We start from the raw sequence: 21,207 nt of genomic DNA, 5'->3' as shown, positions 1-21,207 counted from the left end.
GCACTTGTTAAATGTTCTGGGCCTCAAAGATTAGGAAAGAAGTAACTCCCACACTTTCAGTCATCGTCACATCATAGGAAACTGTGTCTACACATATATATGTTGAGGCTCTGGAGCGAGTCCAGAGAAGAGCAACAAAGCTGGTGAGGGGGCTGGAGAGCAGGTCTTATGAGGAGCGGCTGAGAGAGCTGGGGTTGTTTAGCCTGGAGAAGAGGAGGCTGAGGGGAGACCTCATTGCTCTCTACAACTACCTGAAAGGAGGTTGTAGAAAAGAGGGTGCTGGCCTCTTCTCCCAAGTGATGGGGGACAGGACAAGAGGGAATGGCCTCAACCTCCGCCAGGGGAGGTTTAGGCTGGACATTAGGAAAAAATTTTTCACAGAAAGAGTCATTGGGCACTGGAACAGGCTGCCCAGGGAGGTGGTTAAGTCACCTTCCCTGGAGGTGTATAAGGCACGGGTGGACAAGGTGCTAAGGGGCATGGTTTAGTGTTTGATACGAATGGTTGGACTCGGTGATCCGGTGGGTCTCTTCCAACCTGGTTATTCTATGATTCTATGATATTGAGACAGAAAAGTGTTTCATTGCAGGAGTTTCAAAAACTTGCTTATCAAAATGAAATAACTCATTGTTCTTATTTGTTTTATATTTATAGAGCAAAAGTCCAAAATGAAAAATCACTGGAGGTTCTGGAAAGACATAGTAAAGAATTACCTTGCCTGAACTGTTAAAGCTTTTTTTTAATATGTATATCCATCAACCTGTTGTCATACTAGTCTGTCCTGAAACATCTTCTGGAATATTATGTACAGGTAAAATGCAAATTAGTTGGGCACAGCTTCCAGGATAATGGCTACTTTTGCAGAGTTAGGTTCAGTTTTTCTTAGAGTACAAATACTTTCCCACTAAAACAAGTGAAAATGTTTAGCAATAGGTGATGAAGGGTTTCTTACAAAAATCACTTTTTCACTGAGACCATATAGTGAAATATTTAAGCTATTCAAATAACTTTAAATCTATATTTTACAGTATTTGGTTTTGTCTAATCATACTTTAAAGTTTTGTGGGCTCTGGACTTACCAAAATTCTATTAATGGCATTTTAGGTGCTTCTAAATAAGATTTTCTTTTACTTAGAAAATTTCCCCAGATCTATTCAACCACGATTTTGAAGGAAAAGCTTGCTAGCATTATTAGTATTAAAAATGAAGAGAGGGTGGGGGAAAATACACGTGTGTATTTCTTTGGTAGTTTTAACATCAGCTATAACAATGACGGCATGTTTCAGCTTAAGGCTTATAACTTTAGATTATAAAAAGGGTACTTCTTGGAGAATTATCCAGCTTTGATTCCAAAGGCTAAAGGCCTGTAAATCTCTATGTTTGAGTTTTCCAGCAGCTGATTACTTTCATTACTGATACTGTGAAATTAAGAGGACTTGAGTTAATTCTTTTCAGGTTGTATTTAGTTTCGTCTCCGGTTCTCATCACATCAATTATAGGATTGGATGGTCGGTTAGGAAGAATAGCCACACCAAAACACGTATATGTTTTATTGTGGAATCCAAAATGTCATGTTAAATGTTCATCTAACTGGATACTGAAAATATTTCATACCTTTTACAAATAATTTTGAGTCTAACTTGATTGTTGAAATCTGGGAAACATTGCACAGAAGGGAGGTGACTGTAGTAAGAGAATTCAGACCCAGTGAGATAAATGTGGTGATCTCACTTGCATGCAGCTGTGCTGGCTTTTTCTGCCACTCTGTGAAACAAACAGCCTTAGGGAGTCTCCTACTAGAAGTCTGATTTTTTACTCCTCTGAAGGCAAAGGGTGCAAGTAAGTAGGAACTTCTCAAAACAGAGCAAGAAATTCTCTTCATTGATGTAGAATCTCTCAACTAACAAACGTTTTAGCAAATGCTGTATACTAACTATGTTTGCCTACTCTGGTATCTTGCATGTTCAGTGAAAAGCTCCATAGAGGTACAAAGATGTTTAAATCTTTTTGCACATACAAAATTTCTTTGTTACTGTTTTGTTTTGGGACCTAATTATTATGTTTGAATTTACAGGCCCAAAAAAGTTTGCTCTTTGCTGTATTTGTCATTGTTAGTTCAGCTCCAAAAGATAGATTGATAGGAAATACTTTGAAATATTTGTTGTGATGCAGTTCAGCATCATAAAACACAGCTCTCTTATTTAGAGTAAACAGTTTGCAAATAATCCTTTGGCTGAAAAGTGAAAAACTCCATGGTGAACACTGAAAATGAACAGAAAAGTAAACTAAAAATATGTCTCCCTTTCTAACATTTCAAATCTAGTGTCTTGTTAGCCCTCTCTTTGGTACTGTGAAAGGTGCTAGAACAAAAGAGACACTGTCAATTTAAAATAATGTTCCTTATCTAAACACAACAATTAAATACTCATTTCCACTGTCTCCTCAAGATTTCTAGATGATAAATCATAAAGACTTTCTTGCTGCTATGGAAAAGGAAGTTTTTAAATTGCATATATGGGCATGTTTGATAAGTCTTTAACTCTCCCTGTGCTCCAAATCCCTCCACTGGCCATAACAGTCCTAGCACTGCTATTCCACAAACCCTTCACTTGCTTGAATCACAGGGTGAATGTCTTCTGCAGCTACCAATTACTTTGGTTCGATGTTACATGGCAAAACAAAGGTGCCCAGAAACCTCAGCAATTTCTTTCGTTGGGGAAAATGCCTGGCCTGTGAATGGGAAATGAAGGTGACACTCTACCATGCTGGAAACAGGCCTTTGTCCCAGAGCTATTGGTTTTAAACTAATCTTGCCATAACTTGACATACAATTACGCCAATCTCTCCTGAAGTGTGACCTTTCAGGCTTGCCTGTGTCATCTGAAAAAAAAAGATTATTCATGTGCATCCACATGTGTACAAGGTAAGGAAACTAAGCAAGCAATCTTTTGGCATAACACACTTCTCTCCCCTTACTGCTCTTTGTCATGTCAATCTCAATCCATGGGCTGAGCAGCACACATGAACAAACTCTCCTGTGGGGATGTACTTTCTGATATGGTATAAAGAATTATGTACTTAATGGTGGAAGCAGGTCCAGATGGGTAAAAATTTCTGGAAGTTTTTCTGTATGTTTCTGAATTAAACCTCTGTTGGGATACTGCTGACAGGTAAATCACACATCCTCGCTTCATTTAATGCAATGAAATACATTTAATTCTGCTGATGAATTCAGTTAAATCTGCAGTGCAGCTTGCATGAGTTATCGTTGTTTTATATAGGAATAAAATAGCATAATTAAGTTTCCCCAGATATAATGAATTATTAATATTGTCTTTATAATGAAATATTAACATTAAAACCTCTATCTGTCAAGTTGAAAGAACAAAGTCAGGTGATGTGTAAATTCGAAATAAATGGGGATTGGGACCAGCTTTAATTATTTGGTACATCTGTTCATAGATACAGTGTCATGTGCCCTTGCCCTGTAGAATCTCATCATTTTCAACATAGTTGAGAATACCTGCAACATGTATTTTTATGGTTAATATGCAACACTATGTCATGTTCTAGAAAATGGAAAGACATAATCCTTGTTCTTCAAACCCAAACCATTTGATGTTGGCAAATCATATTCTCTGGAGCGTGTTTGGTGGTGGGTTTGTCTTTTCTCTCTCTCCCAGCTTTGATGGGCAAAAGACTTCATGTTCTAACTTCTCTTTCTATTGTATGAATAGCAGTTTGCAACCAGAAATTTAATGTATAATTACTCAAATTGAGTTAATTTCATTTATGATTCTCCAATGTAATAGAATATTCCAGTGGAAAGGACCTACAACAACCATCTAGTCCTGACCACTTCAGGGCTGACCAAAAACATTCTCTGAGTTCTCAGTTCTGAGAAGCCTCAGGAAAACTTAAGAACCTGTAACAAGTATGTTACCTGCTAGTCCTTCCATTCCAGATCTTACTAGTGAAAGTGTTTTGGAAGCCAAAAAGTAAACATTTCTTACAGGTCTGAATAGAATAATGGTATTAAAACAGAGCTGTCTGTGTAGTAATTGTGTAATAACTTTGATGAAATAAATAGTTTAGGAGAATCAAATGTTCTAAACCATACTACCCCTGCCCCCAATATTTTTAAAGGATGTTGAATACAGGAACTTTACTTAATATTAGAAAAAGTAATTAGTGTTAGAGCCAGCTTAAGTTAGTTAAGAGAGGAACAAGTGCTAAAAAAGCAATATGTTATATGCAAGCCTTTTTACTTCAATGATTTTTTTAAAATGAAGAAACGTACTTTTCCTCAGCCTTTAAATTGTCTAAAGGTTTATTAGTAAATACATTTGGGGTTGAAAAGGATGCAAAGATGGAAAACATACATGTGTTTCTGGTCCAAGTCTTAATTAGAACTTGATCAGTGAAATTTCATGCTGTGTGCTTTAGCAACACGAGATACAGCAGCCACTGCCACTATTGGACTACTTGTGACAGCATTTGTAGATGCCTTTATGACTACAGGCTCTCCTCTGTAATGACTGATCCTACTGCTGCTAGTCAGAAAGCAAATGAAGGATAAAGAAGAAACGGGGTCCAGGATTTGATCAATACTAGGAAAAGATTGACAGCCTTGGAGTTGTTTTCTAGTCAGGATCTCTCCCAGGCCAGTACATCAGTGGTCAAAGATGTCATTCTGGATCCTGGTTTTATTAAAGATGGGGAAGATAAAGGGAAACAACTGGAAAACTAATCTGTAGTTCCTTTGGCTCATAAAATAATTATGAGAAGAAACAAAGACACCAGTTGTACCTGAGAAGAACTATCCTGTGTCCTTGTTGTAGTTAACCTTTGTGCATCTAAATGAGTATGGCTACAGCCTAAAATCTGTCTTGGCCCATGAACATTATATGCATCTAGGCATGGGTTTTTTATGACTAGTTTTGTCTGGGAAATAGGCATTTTATACTGCTGGATAAGACTATGCACGATCTGCAAATACTGTTTGGGAATGTTCTGAGAAGTGTGTTATTTTCTCCTAACCACCTCTAGTCAGCACTCAAGCAAACGTTTTGTGCCAGAGGATATCCCCACTGTACCACGGGGGCTTTGGATTTTTGTTTGAGTGGTAGTGTACTTATTGATGCATGTCTCCAGATTAGCATGGACCAATCATAAACCTTCAAACCTCTTTGAAAGCTCCTTCGAGACAAAATTGGGTGAACCAGATATGATAAACTGCCAAGCGTAACACCAGTTATCGTGGTTGTCTTGCACTTTTCACTTGAGATTTTCCTAGTGTTTTACAAGAACACTTTGAAAACTGTTAGCTCACCTGGAGAGAAGTTAAACTTGTTTTTGGTTTTTGTTTTTGTTTTTTCTTTTGTTTTTTTTTAATCAGTCAGTCCCAATGCTAATTAAGGTTGTTATCATAATGTTTCATGCAAATATTAAGGTTATTAACATTTTTCCACTTGCAAAGTTCCATTGTCTAGGAAGCTCTTCAGTGACTTGATACTTCAGCTCTCCAGAGTCTTCTCTGAATCTGCTAATGGGTGTACAGGTATGCATCTGTGCTCACACTTTTTTGTGTAGTGCATATGTTCATTATCCACAACTTGCCTTTTATTACAAGCCTTGAAATTGTTGTAGGGTTAGAAATTAAAGCCTCCATTAACATTTGCATATGTGAATTGTGTTTGGAAATCTTTAAAGATCTAGTCGGAAGTGTCCCTGCCCAATGCAGGGGGATTGGAACTAGATGATCTTAAAGGTACCTTCCAACCCAAACTGTTCTATGATTCTATGAAATAAGATTAATTAATTAGATTTATATTATTAGGTCTGTAATACTCCTGTAACTAAACAACTTGAAAACAATTTCATTTACAGATGTTGCTGTTAACTTTATTGGTCCTGACTACTGCATAACATGAGGATATTTGCTGGTATGCGAAATTGATCATCAGAGTCTACCAAAAGAATTGAGACACCTATGAATTTGTATTAGAAGCAGGTACACAAAATCAGCAGTTACAGATAAATATTGCCATATTTAATCATGCCTGTTGAAGGACTCCAAGCAGAACAATTTTTCTTTTTTTTTTTTTGTACTGCATTTTTTATGCAGTACTAATGCTTGTAGTGATAGGATGAGGGGGAATGGGGATAAACTGGAGAGGGGCAGATTTAGACTAGACATGAGGAATTTCTTCGTGATGAGAGTGGTGGGGCACTGGAACGGGTTGCCCAGGGAAGTTAGTTATTCTTACAGAAGCTTGTATGATCCTCCTGTTTTCTTAGATCCAGTTTTACTTAGGCTGGTTCTGTATGACCTGGTTTGAAGTTATCTATCGCAAACCGATTGCTTCAAAGCCACTAATCTCAGTACAGAAGGCTAGGTCTTAAGTCATAAAATCATAGAATGGTTCGAGCTGGAAGGGACCTTAAAGATCATCTAGTTCCAACCCCCCTGCCATGGGCAGGGACACTTCCCGCTAGATCAGGCACATCCCAATGAAGAATTATCTTCGGTGAATGTACTACTATAAGCATGCACTTGTTAAGGGTGGAGAAGGCGGATGGGACTAGAATAATAGAATAGAACAATCGAATAGAATCATAGAATAGCTATAAGAAAGAGTGCCATGTACGGAATTATTCACGTGTATTGCCTTTCCGTAAGAGGAGGCTGCCTTGCCTCTGACTCGCGTTTGAGGGCAGGCCCCGCACACACACAAGGGCCTGGCGGCACGAATAGGGGCCGGCGCCCCCCGCGGGCTCCGGGCGGGCCGGGCCGGGGGCGGGGCCGTCGCCGCTGCCCCGGGAGCGCCGGCAGCGCTGCCCGCCGAGCGGCCGCAGGTGGGTGCGGGGTCGGAGGGGGACGGGGGTCGGTCTGCGGGCAGCCGTGCGGCGCCCCGGCCGGGGGAGGGGGGTCCGCGGGCAGCCGGGAGCCGCGGCGGGGCGGGCGCCGCTCCGCCCTCCCCGCTCCCCCCGCGCCGAGGGAGGGGACCTGCCGCTCCGCTCTTGCGACACCGCGCCGGGAGCGCTCGTGTCCAGTTCTGGAACCCGCAGCGTAACAAGGGTAGGGAGCTGTTGGAACGGGTCCAGAGGAGGGCTGCGGGAATGATCGGAGGGCTGGAGCACCTCCCGGGCGAGGGCAGGCTGAGAGAGTCGGGGTTGGTCAGCCTGGTGAAGAGAAGGCTCCGAGGAGATAGTACAGCGATGTTCCAGTACCTGAAGGGGCAACAGGAAAGCTGAGGAGGGACTGTTTACGAAGGTTTGTGGTGATAGGACTACGGGGAATGGCTGTAAACCGGAGAGGGGCAGATTTAGACTAGACATTAGGAAGAAATTCTTCCCGATGAGAGCGGTGAGGCACTGGCACAGGTTTCCCAGGGAAGCTGTGGCTGCCCCAACCCTGGAGGAGTTCAAGGCCGGGCTGGATGGAGCCTTGGTTAACCTGATCTAGTGGGAGGTGTCCCTGCCCATGGCAGGGGTTGGAACTGGATGATCTTTGAGGTCCCTTCCAACCCGAATTATCCTGTGATTCTCTGCAATACCTCACGACGCGTTTCTGTGTCGGGGCTGGCGGTTCATTACCCTGCGCCCGGGGAAGGGTTAATGAGTCATTAACAGCAGCTTGTGGAAGCTGCTCGCATCCACCTACCTCTCAGCTGCTCTGTGCAATTACTCATGTTTGGGATTTTTCCTTTCTGGAGTCTACTGAACCGTGCTGCTTGTGAAATGTTTTTTTTCCTGTGGCTAAGATATTGAAAGCCGAAGAAAAATCGCTACTCATCTTTCTGTCGTCTCGTTTGAACACACTATGTAAATTATAGTTTTAAAAAGCTCAAATTGCATATTTCCATGTAGAGTGAATTTTTATGTTGATGTACGACTAGACAACCCCTTCCCTGCATGTTTGCCTAGTTCATGCATGAAATATCCTTTCTGTACTGCAGCCACACTATTCTCTGATTTTTAATTGTTTTGTTGACTAATTCATTGTAATCAGACTGCACTCTTCTGATTTTTTTTTTCCTGTGATTTAATCCTTTTTGAGACTTAAGTTCTCCAGTGAGAAATAATGGAACAGAATTGCTTGATTGCTTGACTGGATCAGGCAGTGCTTTACTGCTCGCATCTTCCCATACTTGCACCTCCCCCTGGGAATTATCTGTATAATAACTTAACAGAATTGATTTGAGGACGTTTTTAGAGTTGTCAAGGCAAAATTTTGGCAAACATTGGCATTTCTTTACTTGTGAGTCAGCTACGAAATCTTGTTGTCTTCTGTGAAACATACATTTTGTAAACTTACTAGTTTGGACAGGTAAATTTCAAACTACAGGTTTATTGCTAGATGCTTATGTCCACTAATGGGGGCACGTGATTCTTTTTTCTTTCTTTTCTCTGCTGACATGACTGAAACATACCTTGTGTTACAGACAAGTGAGCTCTGGACTTTGCCTTAATATTTTCCAGATAAACCGGTTTATGTTAGTAAACGAAGTTTCTGTTATCACAGAGAAGCTTAAAGAGTGGTTTTCCCCATCTCCAGTGAGATGTATTGCATAGGATTATGGAATGCATTTGACTTCCCTAAATACTTTATTTCCAAATTACTGTCTTCTCCAGGAATTTTCAGATTTAATTGGTAATAACATAGAGGAGTATTTGCTATTAATTATGTTTAATGTGTTACGTTATGCTTTTGTTAGGTAAATCTTTGACTTTTCTGTATAACATTAAATGCCTTTCATGATATTCCTAGGGAGATCTTGAGTACAAAGCATGTAGTAATAATGCCCAAACAGATCTATTGTGTTGTTTTCCTCAGGTATAAAAAATAGAGCTGGAAACTTTAATGATCACTGCTCTTTTATAGTTGTAGCTTTTAAATTACTTTTAAAATATTAATGCCATCAAGAGCATGACAAAAGTCAGATGTTTTTTCTCACGTCGTTTTTTATCTCATTTCTGACTAGCTGTACTCTCTTATCATTCACATCCTTAATTATCATTAAGGACTTGATGGCACACCTTGGTCTTTAACTGCAGATCTCTCCTTTACCTTGGATCCCTCATTACATCAGTGGCATAATTGATACTCTGCTGTGTGGCTGGTTTAGATAGCACTCCAAGGGATGCAAGGTAAAAAGGCAACAGCTGTATCTTAATAGCAGCCAACTCCCCATCTGGAGTCCTTGTTTGTGCTACTTTGCCAGCTATCTTGTTAAGAAATGACAGTTCCATGATTGAGAAACCCAGACTGTGTGTAGGTTAAACCATATTGTGAGTGGGCTAAATACATCGTGTCTATAGAGTTCTTAATTTTCAGCTATCTAAAGTCTGGCATCAGCAAATGAAGATGAGAAATGGCGTCTGTGTGTGTTACAAATATCTCAAGATGTTCTGTTCAGCTCTGCAGGGCTTCTGTTGCCCTTGTTGTAGAAGTGGTGACTTTTCCAAGCAGTGAGGCAGTTGCCAGGGTAGCTTCAGCTGCAAGATCATGGGTTGTGGATTCTCCTGCTCTGGCACTTTGCTCCTGGTAGTACCCTATCTTAATGCAGCTTTTAACCCAAGTATTTTCCGTGAGGCTTTGTACAAAGCATTTTTCATGATCTCTGCCAATAAACTAGCAGAGTAAGTTGATTTTGAATTGCTGAAAGGCTTAATTCTTAAAGGCAGGCTGAAAATAAAGGTTTTAGCCTCAGAAGCTTTGAGACATGGTTACCTTTCTCTCTGAAAGTTGGAAAGTTAAAAAATATCATCAGGAAATAAGCTATAGAACTATAAAGATTCAAGTGGTGGTGCCAATTTTCTAATATACTCTTGGCTGTCTAGAGGTTGGATGTGTATAAGCTTGTCACTTCAGCTCCCTGTGCAGTCAGCTGGGAAAGTAGGGCCTTCAGAAAGCCATTCTTAGGCAATTTGTCTAATTGTTAGTTGTGTTACCAAAAAAACCCAAAAAATTCATGAGGTGTTCAGTGGCAAAACCAAATTTTTTTCATCCTCTGCTCTCTTAATACAATTTCTTTGGAGCCTGACCATGCTGAATGGTTTCTTAGAGGATTATGAGTTCTGCTAATGGATGTAATAACTTCACAAGTGGTTAACCTCAAGAAAGGAATGCTTGTCTTTGTATGCATTGGATATGAGCATGTGTTGTCTTCAGGACTATGGCTGTAGTTGTGACTAGATGAATTTGAGTCCAGGAAGACACAACTAGAAGACTTGCAGCTCACCTTGTGCATCTAGAAACGCCTATGCTCCTTGTAGATGGTGAAGGTTTTGCGAGAACCTTAAACAGGGCCAGATATCCATCTGAAGTCTATATGGATAAGGTTGCTTCCAAGAGTAAGGATTATGAATCTCCTGTTGACTTCTGTGATCACTTTTCGCTGTCTTTTAAATGTGCAAGTAAGGGGAATAGTGTGGAATGTCTTATTTCTTTCAAAATATAATGGTGTGAAACTTCAGAGACTGAGATTGAAAACACTGAGAAAATGCAGCCCTGTGGAGGTACTAGAGGAGAAGCATCAGGGTTCCAGCATTGTCTTCTTTTCTGAAAAACTATGCATACAAATGGGTGCATTAGTTAGAGCAGGAATGCACTTTCCAAATGAACATCCTGATCATCTGTACCTACTGCACTTCAAATTGCATCTCGAAGCACACAAACTGATATTGTTTGGTATAAAACTGGGTTAGAAGAACTCCAGGAGCTCATTTAATGTACTCAAAGTGCTAATGCAAATTTTATCTACAAGACCAGATTGGAGATAATTGGAAGTAAGAGCCGCAAAAAAAGTACTGTGGAAGCTGTACTCTTAATGCTAAGTATTTCACCCTACTGCTCTGCTCTTATTGGTAAGGTTTTACACTGCTTGCTACTGTAAAGTTAGGCAATAGCATCTTGACCAATTTGTTACCAATTTTTTGAATGTGTTAATAACCCTCAGCATATATTTACAGAAGAAATAAAAACTGAAACATAAACATCATAGCATAAGGATTAAAAGAGTTAAGAGAAGACATCAATGTACGTGTCCCTTAACTACAGAAACAAATAGTGCTTTATTAATAGAAAATACTCTTAAAGGAAGTAAGTTACTGAAATGTATAGTTTCTTAAACATCAGTTCTGTAGAGATAGAGTTGGTGAAAGGGAACTGGACAATTAAAGAGCTTTTACTCTCACCTATCCCAAAAATCCTTCTATAAGTACTTTTCTGCCAGTAAGTATTTCCTAAAATGTTGAAAATACTTTCTCAGCGATGATATATTGAGGTTTATCAGTCCACTGCAGTGATAAGTCTGGAAATATGCACAAGACTTTCTTGAAGTTTACATTTTTATTTATTGGATGAAGTCGTGCTATAGGAGCACCTAGTTATGCCATTTCTTCAAATCGGAACTTGGTGATTTCATCTCTTATCGCTCAAGGGCATTTGTATGAAATGAGAGATAGGTCTCTCAGTAAAAAACCACTGCTGGAGTGCCTCTTGTTCACTCTTTGCAGAATAAGGCAGTTGCTCTGTGTTTCATGCTGATAGGGGAGGTGGGTTAGACAAATTGCAATCCTACTGATAACCTTTTCTTGTATAAAGTCATTTATCTTGAATATTAAAAGTCTCTTTTAAGCTTTGTTGCAGACGTTTTCCTCTGGGAACACAGAAGCAAGTGAAACTCTTAGGAAAGAGGTCTGAAAGAAACAAACAGCATCCTTAGAAGTAGTGAAGGAGAGAGCAAAAAGGCAGAATGGGAAAGCAAATAATTTGAAAAGGTGTCTGTAGGTTATTTAGTAATGACAGTAAGTATTTGCATAGAAGCCTTGTGTGATCAGGAGGGTGTGCTGTAAAGTTTGGGGAATTTGTTGGACTCACTGGAAGAGGGGAGGATCTACACTAGCATAGCGTAACAGTGAAAGGGGAAATAAGAGCATTGGTACAAAATTATTTTTGGCTCTGATTAAGTTGTCTTAATTTAGATGGGAAAACATACGAGCCTGAGTTAGTTGCCATAGTCTTTCTGGAAGGGGATTCACCTCATTCAAAAATAGATGAGACTAAGGATGCTGTGGAGATGCTGTGTTTCTTCTGTTGACTGTAAACAGAGGATCAGATTACTGTCTTGGATGTCTGACTGGGTGTCCGGAGTTAGATGGGATTCATATTGCTTTATCAAGGTAACCAAACTAAATGTCACAGTATAATTCCTTTGGCTTGAAACAGAGGCCAAAACTGACTGTTATGCTTCAGGGTCCTATGAAGGTGCTTTATTAGTATAAAACTATTCCAATATTCAAAGAGCAGGCAGTGTGCTCTGGAACTGAGATTCAAAGTTGAGCTCCAGGTCCATGGGCAGCAGAGCTGCTTGGTGAGCTAGAGAGAAAGGTTGTCTTTTTGCTGAGCTGAGCTGTGTTTCTTGTTTCATTACACTCCTTTATGCAAAGTTTTAGTTGGCATCTATAGGCATGAATATTTATAGAAAATAACTCTCTCTGTGGGCTCTTGGTTTTGCCAGCTGTGAAATGAAAGAATTGTCTTTAATATACTTTTGAAAATGGGGGTGGGTTTATGATATGGTAATTTTGTTCTCTTTGTAACTAACCCAGGGGCCTCTTGTGAACAGAAGGTACCATTTTGCCAAACTGCATGATGGTTTTGTGGTTGTGTGGGTGATGGAAATGCATGAAAAAAAACTCTAGTAAGCATTTTTGAAGACAAGAAGTATTACTAGCTGCATAACTGAAACTTGAGCTGGTCAAGCTCCATAGCATAAGGCAAGTTTATTTTCTAATAAAGTAGTTTCAATGGAACAGCTGTAGGGAAGAATATGGTCTGTGAAGTTTAATGATTAGTTGCTGTTTAATTGCTAGGTGCTACTGAGGACAGAAACTTACCACCAGAAATGCTTCTTTCTCTGTGATCCTTGCCATGTTATTTCCAGTTCACCTGAGTTCAAATATTTATCTGGCTAAAAATTATGTCCCATATATAAAAATTATATATGTTGGAAATGTCACGTGCGTGTTCCTAAATCTCATTCCAAATTACAAGTTATAAATTCAGCATAAGAAGTAAGATATTGGCTGATAGGTGCATGGATTTTTTTTGAGAGTTCACTGCCAGAATCTCAAAGGGGATAAAATGGAGGTAGAATGGACTGGGCAGATCTGAGCTTTCCCTTCTTAAATAAGTCATCTCTGACCTCTGCAGTTTAATTGTCCAAGTCTCTCTGAATGGAGGCAGCTGTATTAGTTTACCACACTGTGTGTGCACTTGGAGTTTGGCACCAGCATTCACTTTTTACCCAAAAAGATTGTAAATACTCCCTGTATTCAGTCCAAGCTATTGATATGAAAATGCTTGGGAGCTAAGAATGATTGAGGGTGACCACAGACTTCTGGAAGCTGTAGCTCCTAACAGCTGCATTAAGCTCTTCTGTGACAGTGAAACAGGCACTGATTTTCAAGTTTTAATCCCTTGTTTTCAGAATCTTTGTCCTGAAAAAATGAAATTCTTCTAATTCTGCTAATTTTCAGCAGTTTTTAACATGCTTTTCTTTGTGTCTATGTGAATTATGCTGGTGTCAAACTTAACAACTTTGCCCCAGTGAGTCACTGCCTGTCCTGGTAACAGAAACAGGGAGTCCCTGTCTCTGTCTTGGCCTTTATAAATGAGGGAGGTAAGCATCTCAGGTATTTAAAAATGTAGATGTCTGCATACCATTTTCAAAACTTGTCCACTGGGTAAGGCAAGTCTTTGCCGAAGGTTAGGTAGAGTCAGCTTCCCCAGAGCTGACAGGAGAGGTGTAATGCTGCATTAATGCTAGCTTGAACTCGTATTTCCACATATCATCGTGCTGTGCAACCCAGACGTGTCATGGGCTAAATAACCATGGTTGCTTATGGCTGTGTAAGGTTGGGTGGGGAGGTGGGTGACCTGGCTGCATTACTTCCATTTCCAGAGCTGAAGGAAGGTCATGACATGAGCAGCTATGCTGTCAAACACTTAGCGCTGCTGGTAATGTTTACCTAAGAGGGATTGCATAGACGAGGGCATCCAGATTCCAGACCTTTTAATGAAAAAAGGTCTTGCTGATATTTTCTGAATGCCTAACATCGATCTCCACGCGTGCAATGCTTTGTATTGATTTCTCAATGAAGTACGTCAAGTCTTCATTAAGTTCTCTCTGCTTTGTTTTCCTGACCAGAATCCACAGTCTTCAAGGCAGGAGTAATCCTGTCATAATCTTCTTGGGGCTTGGGTGGGAAGGGAGCTTTGGGTTGTGTATATGTGTGTGTGTGTGTGTGTGTATGCACACACTTTTTTTTTTTTTTTTTACACTGTTGCTATTCTAAAGCACTCAGGTAACACAAAACAAGTAGTGCATAAATTAGACTTTAAAGAAAATTACCTTCAGGTATATAATGCCTGACAGCATCCAGAAACATAACAGGAGTGAAATTCTTGTCTAAGAATTTGGGAGGCAAAATGTTGCATTATCCAAGGCCAGTTAAGAGCTGAGTATGTTCATGACTTTATTTGCCTTACCCATGTGACTTTCATCTTACTCTTTTAGTTTCTATCTGCGTAACTTGAAAGTGTAGGTAAGTAGAGCATACTTCTATATATATATAGAATGGTTGGTCACCTAATGCAGTTAAAGCTTACGTGATTTAATGATAGAACTAATATTTGCTGTTTGAAACTTAAGAGTCAGTGGTCTGAGAAGAAAAGAGGTTTTTTTTAAAGAGTTGATTTGGTGAAGCCGGTTAGTTATGTCTTCAAAACATGGAATTTTGAAAGGTAAAATTGTATTCCAATTTCCAGTGAAAATTGGAGATTTGCATGCACCTGTAAATAGCAGAGTGTTTAGTTTTATATTCTGTATATAAAGTGCAAGTACGTACATACCCCTACAACACTTCTGTACCACTGGCTTAGACCAGACATATAAGGAGCTGCCACCACAGAAGCCTACCCAGTTTGGTCTACAAGGAACCTTCTGCCCCGTGTGTCTGCACAGCTCAATCAGTGTGCAGTGCTCCCTGCAATTCCAGTTTTGACAGTGTCCCTTGACAGTAGTGCCCCAGCTACTGAGTGATTAGCTATTGTTCGTTTCTTTCTTTTTGTTCTTGAATTATTCTGGTGGATGATCTACTGGTGGATACCCTTGCAAATGCATTGATGCAATGACTTACTCTTTGAGCCATTCCAAGTGCTGGGAAGCCAGATGCTCTACCACACTCTGAGAGCTGATTCATATGAATTTCAATGTGTAATACTACATATTGGTTAATACCTGGAATGCTTCATAACTGGGCGTTTGTGTAAGAATAAAAGATGAGCATCTCCTGGAAGCCATACAATAATGTTGGTATTAACTATTATATTTGATGCTTTTGAGCATGAGGTGCAACTGGTCCTTCTGGCTGTTGATATTCAGAGTTGGAATGGCTCATGTTGTACATTCCTCAGCAAAATACCAAGTGTAATAAAGCAAGTAGCTTGTTGCTTTCATATGCCCAGGGGTACGCCTTCACAGTGTACCTCTGCAGCACTTACATGGTCTCATGCAGATAGATGGTATTGTATCTTGGATTCCTCTTCTGGAATGCACAAGGTTGCCTGCTGTCTCGCAGGCACAGCCAGCTTTGAAAGGGAGAGTCCCATAAAGATGAGTAGCTGCTGCTTGCTGAGCCAGATGATGCTAAGATGTTGGTAGTTAGAAAGCAGAGTATTCTGAACTTCATTTTCAGCAAAGGAGACTATATTCCTTTTATTCCTTTGCACTAGGGTAAAGCCTGTGAACTTTCAGAGATGATTACACAACACTGAGGAACACTTATTATCTCTACAGTCACCTAACTGACATAACTCCATAGGTATGGGCCTGGTGACAGATACTACAAAATGAAGGGTTTTTTTTCTCCACTGAAACACCTTTAGTTTTACTAAAACCGTTTATTAGTGTTTGTTAGTAAAAACAAAACAAAGGAAAAAAACCAATAAACTCCAAACAGCAACAAAAAATGCAGGATTTTCTTGTACTCTGTGTTCTACATCATGCTAATATACTATGCATTCTCATTTCTTGATTTATTTAGACAAAATTGGACACATGTATTAGACAGTAGTGATGCAAACAGAATGTTTTGTACTGTGTATGAATTTGACTTGTCAAGCTATTTCTTCCTTCCTCATACATAGTGTTTCAATCTTTAATCAATCAAGCATGGTATTTTTACAGAGTTGCTCTTCATTCTCTTGAAACAGGAGTAGTCGGGAACAGCACCATCGAGTGTAATGGGCCTATATTTAGAGTGTCTAAAATAGAGACTGACAACAAATGTGATATTTGTGGGTTACCCTGAAAGGCTGCAGTGCCCTGGCATCACACTAAGTTGCATAATCTCAATTGGCTCGCCACACATTGGAAACAAGGAAAGACCCATTGGATCATCCAAGGAATTTTCTGCCAGGGTAGGCTTGTTCCCTGTCATACCTCATCCAGAGTACTGTTTTTTGTCTGGCTTCAAAGAACTAAGCAGGACTTCCTTAAACTGGGAGATAGCCTCACGGTGTGTTTCCTTTATATATAACAATCAAACAGGATCTTTCTTACAATGAAAACCTCTTTTTAAACTCTTCCTTGGAAAGGTGCTGCTGATACAGCTTAGAATTTATAAAAGATATTCCATAGAAATACAGCTTTATCAAAGTTATTAATTTATATGTATAGCTTTTAGGTATATGGAAATACAGAGGAGGCTTGAACAGTAGATTACTTTCTAGCTCAGTGTTCCTAATCTCCCTTTTCAGCCAGCACTAAGCACAGAAAAACTACTTTCTTTCAGGGCTGCATCACTTCCTCAATGGTCCTTGTCTTCCTGATGGTTTTACAGTTGGTTTCTGGTTTTCCCTCACTCTAAATCTGTTCTCCCATTCTGTGTGTACTCACAGCTCAGCTAGAGGAATGCCTGTCTTCTCTGTAAGTGTACAGCGTACAGTGAAGCATCTCTTTCTATGGGATCCAATTTCTCCCTTGTCCTGAATGTTACCAGTGTTCATTCATTCTTTACTGGATTTTTTGTTTGTTTTCCTTTCACTGGCTTTCATATGCCAAAATGAGTTTAACTGACATTGGTTGTTGGCAACTAATATAACCACCATTTCTGTTGAAGATTTTTCAGCTAACTTCTAGCATAAACTTAATTGTAATTCAGAAGATAACACCCTGATTTCATTTGTGCAATTGAAACCAATCCTGAGGCACAGGAAGAACTGTGCTGGCTCTCCTTTTACTAACAGAGGCAGGATCAGATTTTGAGATGTACAGTTAATACTGGTAAAGCAGCAATTTGTTGCGAGGCATATTGGCAATGCTGGAATGTTAGTACACAGCAGAACAGGATTGTTTTGCATACAATACATACGCCAGGATGTACATTTACTAGAAGAGTTTATCATCCAGCACAATATTCCAGTAAACTTATCACTCACTTGCTTCCATCTTTCTTTTGTCATTAGTCCCAGTTCAGAAGAAGGATAGGTCCAGACACGGTGCTGTAATCTAAGGTCATCTCTTGACAGCTGTCTTCAGTGATGTCAGGCTGCAATGACGTGGTTAGTTCAAGGGTGTTAAATTGTAGAACATTATGCTTTTTACCTTAGTGAGAAAACTTAAAAACCACACCTTTGATAATCATGACAACAGCTAGTAAAGTACAATAGCTTCTGGTGGGTTTTGTAAATGTGATATATCTGGCTAGCTTGACTGCACAATTTAGACAAGAACATATGAAAGCATCACTATCAGATATGCAAACCAGAGTGCTCAGTAGCAGGTTTCTTCTGAAAGACATGTTCTTTGTATAATTCACTTTTTCAGGTTTGAAAGAAGAAACCATTTTCTAAACCCAGTTCCCTCCCCATACGATTGATTGAGAAGTCACTTATTGTAGCCTTACATTGTGCAATAATTGTGACTATTGCTAATTCACCGTCTTGAAGCAAAGAAAGTCTGTGACACATGTAATGGTTAGGTGTGGATGTCTGGGACTGGGGCGCCGCTTTGGAGTTCTGTCTCGTGAAGGCCTTGAGGAGACAAGGAAGACTGGTAAGGAGTGTGTACCCACCCTCTCCTGAAGGGATGCTACCAACCTCTCACCCTTAATGTATTTAGATGTCTTGTTACCTGCTGTTATTACCAACAGATTTTTGTTGAACAAAGGAAAACTTGATCTGTAAAGTGATTCTGAATTTCTCTAGCCCTCGGGAAGTAAAACCGTTAAATTAGTGTTTTGCTTCTTTTTTCTCCTATTTGTGCAGTAGTGACTAGAACAAAAAAAAAAATCCAGATTTAAAGATTAAAGTGTTCTGCTAAACAAAATAGCATGTTGCCTCTTCCCTGTGATCTTTCCCAATGTAGTTTTAAAGTTCTGATACTCTATATGGTAAGAGAAGAGAAGCATTTAGCTCATCTTTGTCTCAAATTCTAGTTTGAATTGGGTGTCTGGCAGTTTGGGAAAGTATCCTTCAAGTTTTGATGCAATTACCTGACTGCAAGCTTCAGTTACACTTTGAATGCATCATGGACCTACAGGGAGCTATATTTAAAGTCCTGAAATGGCGAGCTTCTACTTTCCTTATGTGACGAGGAATGTGAACTGTCATTGCCAAATATTTTGTCTGGCATGCTCTCTTGATTTCTACCTTATGTGTTACTTCTAATTGAAAAAGAAAATTAGATTCTCATTCTTTTTCTATATTACTGCTCTTCTGAAGTGCCTTTCTACATTTGTCAAGTTCTTGGTAGTACGAGGAATAGAGGAAGAGATGGTAACCGTATCGGGTTTTGAATCCTTCTAAACAGTATTTTGTCTGACTAGCTCTCATTATGAGGCATCAAGAACCCCTTAATTATTTCAGCCTTGGCAAAATGAGACAGACCATTTCCTTCTGAACTGTCTAAATATCCTGATATTGCCTGCAGAAGAGCATCTTAGGTGTTTTCTCTGTCTCTCTCTGGAAAACAGAGGAGCTTCTGTGGCAGATAACTTATGATGTAGAGAAAAAAGCAACTGTTGACCTTTGAGATATTAGCCTTGATGAAAATATTCCTGTGGTAGATGTTTATGACTTTCTTACCAACACTTCCCCTGCAGGCCGTCTTCTCTTCCTGACGGGAAATGTGAGCTGTCAGCAAAGCTGAAACGTGTCTTTGTGGGAGATAGTTTTGTGTGGTGGTTGAATTCTTGTGGCCTAGAGAACATAAGGGCATTCCGGGTCATCATTTAACACTGATTCTGCCACTGACTTGCAGTGTGGATTTAGACAGATCACTTTACATCTATTGGAATAATTAGGTATGGCGATTAATTAGTGTTGCTGCACTAGGTTCTGTGCTCAGGGAGACTCCCACTGCTTTTCTGTCACCTGATGTGCTAGTTGGCTCTGGTCATCTTCAGTAGCACACTGCCTCACTTCATCTTTGTGAAAAATTGCCAGGGGACAGTGGTGCTAACCTGCCTTGTAATGGCACAGAGTGGATTTGAGCAGGCTCTGAGGACAGAGCGGTATCAAGGCCCTTATTACCATTCACTTAGGTGTAATTTGTAATGGACAAAGCCCTAGCAGAGGGGGCTGCTGGAGTTTCACAAGGCTTCCTTGTGTTTGGTTCCTTTGAGCACTAATTCTTCTTTACATATTGAGAGCTTTCATGTGAGTGAGTGTTAGATGGACTAGGTAGTGACTGAGCTTTTTAAGCTACATCTAAAGTGATGGAACTCATGTAATAGCATGTATGTATCACAGTGAGTAAAACTAGTGTGTGTTGTAAAACCTGGTGTTACCAGAGATTTTCTTAGGGCAGTTTGTAAGCTGGGGGAAATTTATACATGGGGAAAATAGAATTGTCAATATTAAGAATGCAATAATTGAGTAACCAAATATAACTTTATTCCTGTCATCATCTATGTCATTCGTAAGGTAATCTACCAGGAATTTAGGCAGGTGATGGTGTAATGATTTTTTCACTAATGCTAATAAAATACAAATCTAGTTCCTTTACTTCACTGGGTTTCTCAAGTTTTCTTTTTTTTCCTGCCATTTATCACTGGGCTTTGGTTTTTGCTGTGGCACCTTGAAGTACGTGGGACTTTCTTTGATGCTTGAGAACAGATTTCTAATTTGGAGTTTGTTTATTATTTGGGTCATGATGTGCTGATGGTCAGTGCTTATTACAGGCTAAATTGAGAGGAGAGGCCATGGGCTCTCTCTCACTTGGAAATTTGCCCAAGGCAGCAATCATTTCTCAGTTCATGCTACTAGAATTGTTCCATCAGTACAGGTTTGCCAAACACGTTAGATAAAATTTATGTTTTTCCTTGAGACTTTCTGGTGTTAGTGAAACTTGATTGTTAGAACTAAAGCCATGGTCAGTCGTTGCTTTTTTACTGTCACTCTGGCTTAGTTTATTTTTCTGCTATTTGGAACTGAACAGCTTGTCTAGTTGCTTTCCCTTCTGTGGTATCCTACAATGGCCAAATGCAAACTACAGTAACCAAGTAATTTTTAGGTCTCTGGTATTATAAGGGAATGTATAAGCAAGAAAAATGGCATCATTCAGTGGATTAGGGTTGTTTTGTTCTGTTTTTCCAGCGATGCTACTGTGTAAGACAATATACTTAGAAAGTCTTTCTTTAAACTTGCTATTTGCAAAAAAAAAAAAAAAAGGAAAAAACCTGAATTTCATCCTCTCAATTTTATTCCAATATTTTTCTCCTTCTATTTTCCCATATAGTTGTAATCTAGTAACTCAAAGTAGTGGTGATAAAGGCTACTGCAGCATGCATCATATGTGCGTAACTTGAAGCAATTGGAGAAATGGCCCTTAGTGCTTAAAATGATTAACTGTGCTGAGCTGTTTCCTTTGAGCGGAGTTGAAATGTACTGAGAAACAATGTTCAAGTTTGCTCTCCAAACACATGAGTAATTAAATATTTTGAATGGTATGTTTACAAAAACACCATTCCATTACAGATATTTCTAAAGTGTCTCAATAATGCTATGAACCATTACTGCTGGTGCTGTTTGTACTCAAATAGTGTGTAACAGTCCCGCCTAAAGCAAAGGTTTATTGTGAAGGATGCTGGATGTCAGACTCCTGGCACAAGACAATTATGTCACTTGCTCAA

General features: G+C 39.6%; 1 protein-coding gene across 3 annotated transcripts in view; it reads left to right on the top strand.

Annotated features, from left to right (window-relative positions):
* The first annotated feature begins 6,791 nt into the window (after positions 1–6,791).
* The window catches only part of STON2 (stonin 2), a 76,136-nt gene continuing 61,720 nt past the window's right edge, over positions 6,792–21,207 (top strand). Inside the window, exon 1 of one of the 3 annotated variants that reach the window (XM_069858631.1) lies at positions 6,792–6,858. The gene's annotated coding sequence lies outside the window, so the exon portion shown is untranslated. Of the gene's footprint in view, positions 6,859–7,050; positions 7,082–21,207 lie in introns of those variants that run through there. The other 2 variants (XM_069858633.1, XM_069858632.1) reach the window with 2 other exon arrangements.

This window comes from Phaenicophaeus curvirostris, chromosome 5 (genome assembly GCF_032191515.1).
Source record: "Phaenicophaeus curvirostris isolate KB17595 chromosome 5, BPBGC_Pcur_1.0, whole genome shotgun sequence".
Classification (NCBI taxonomy): Eukaryota; Metazoa; Chordata; class Aves; order Cuculiformes; family Cuculidae; genus Phaenicophaeus; species Phaenicophaeus curvirostris.
The sequence above is the reverse complement of the archived record's forward strand: the minus strand, read 5'-3'. Positions and strand labels throughout refer to the sequence as shown.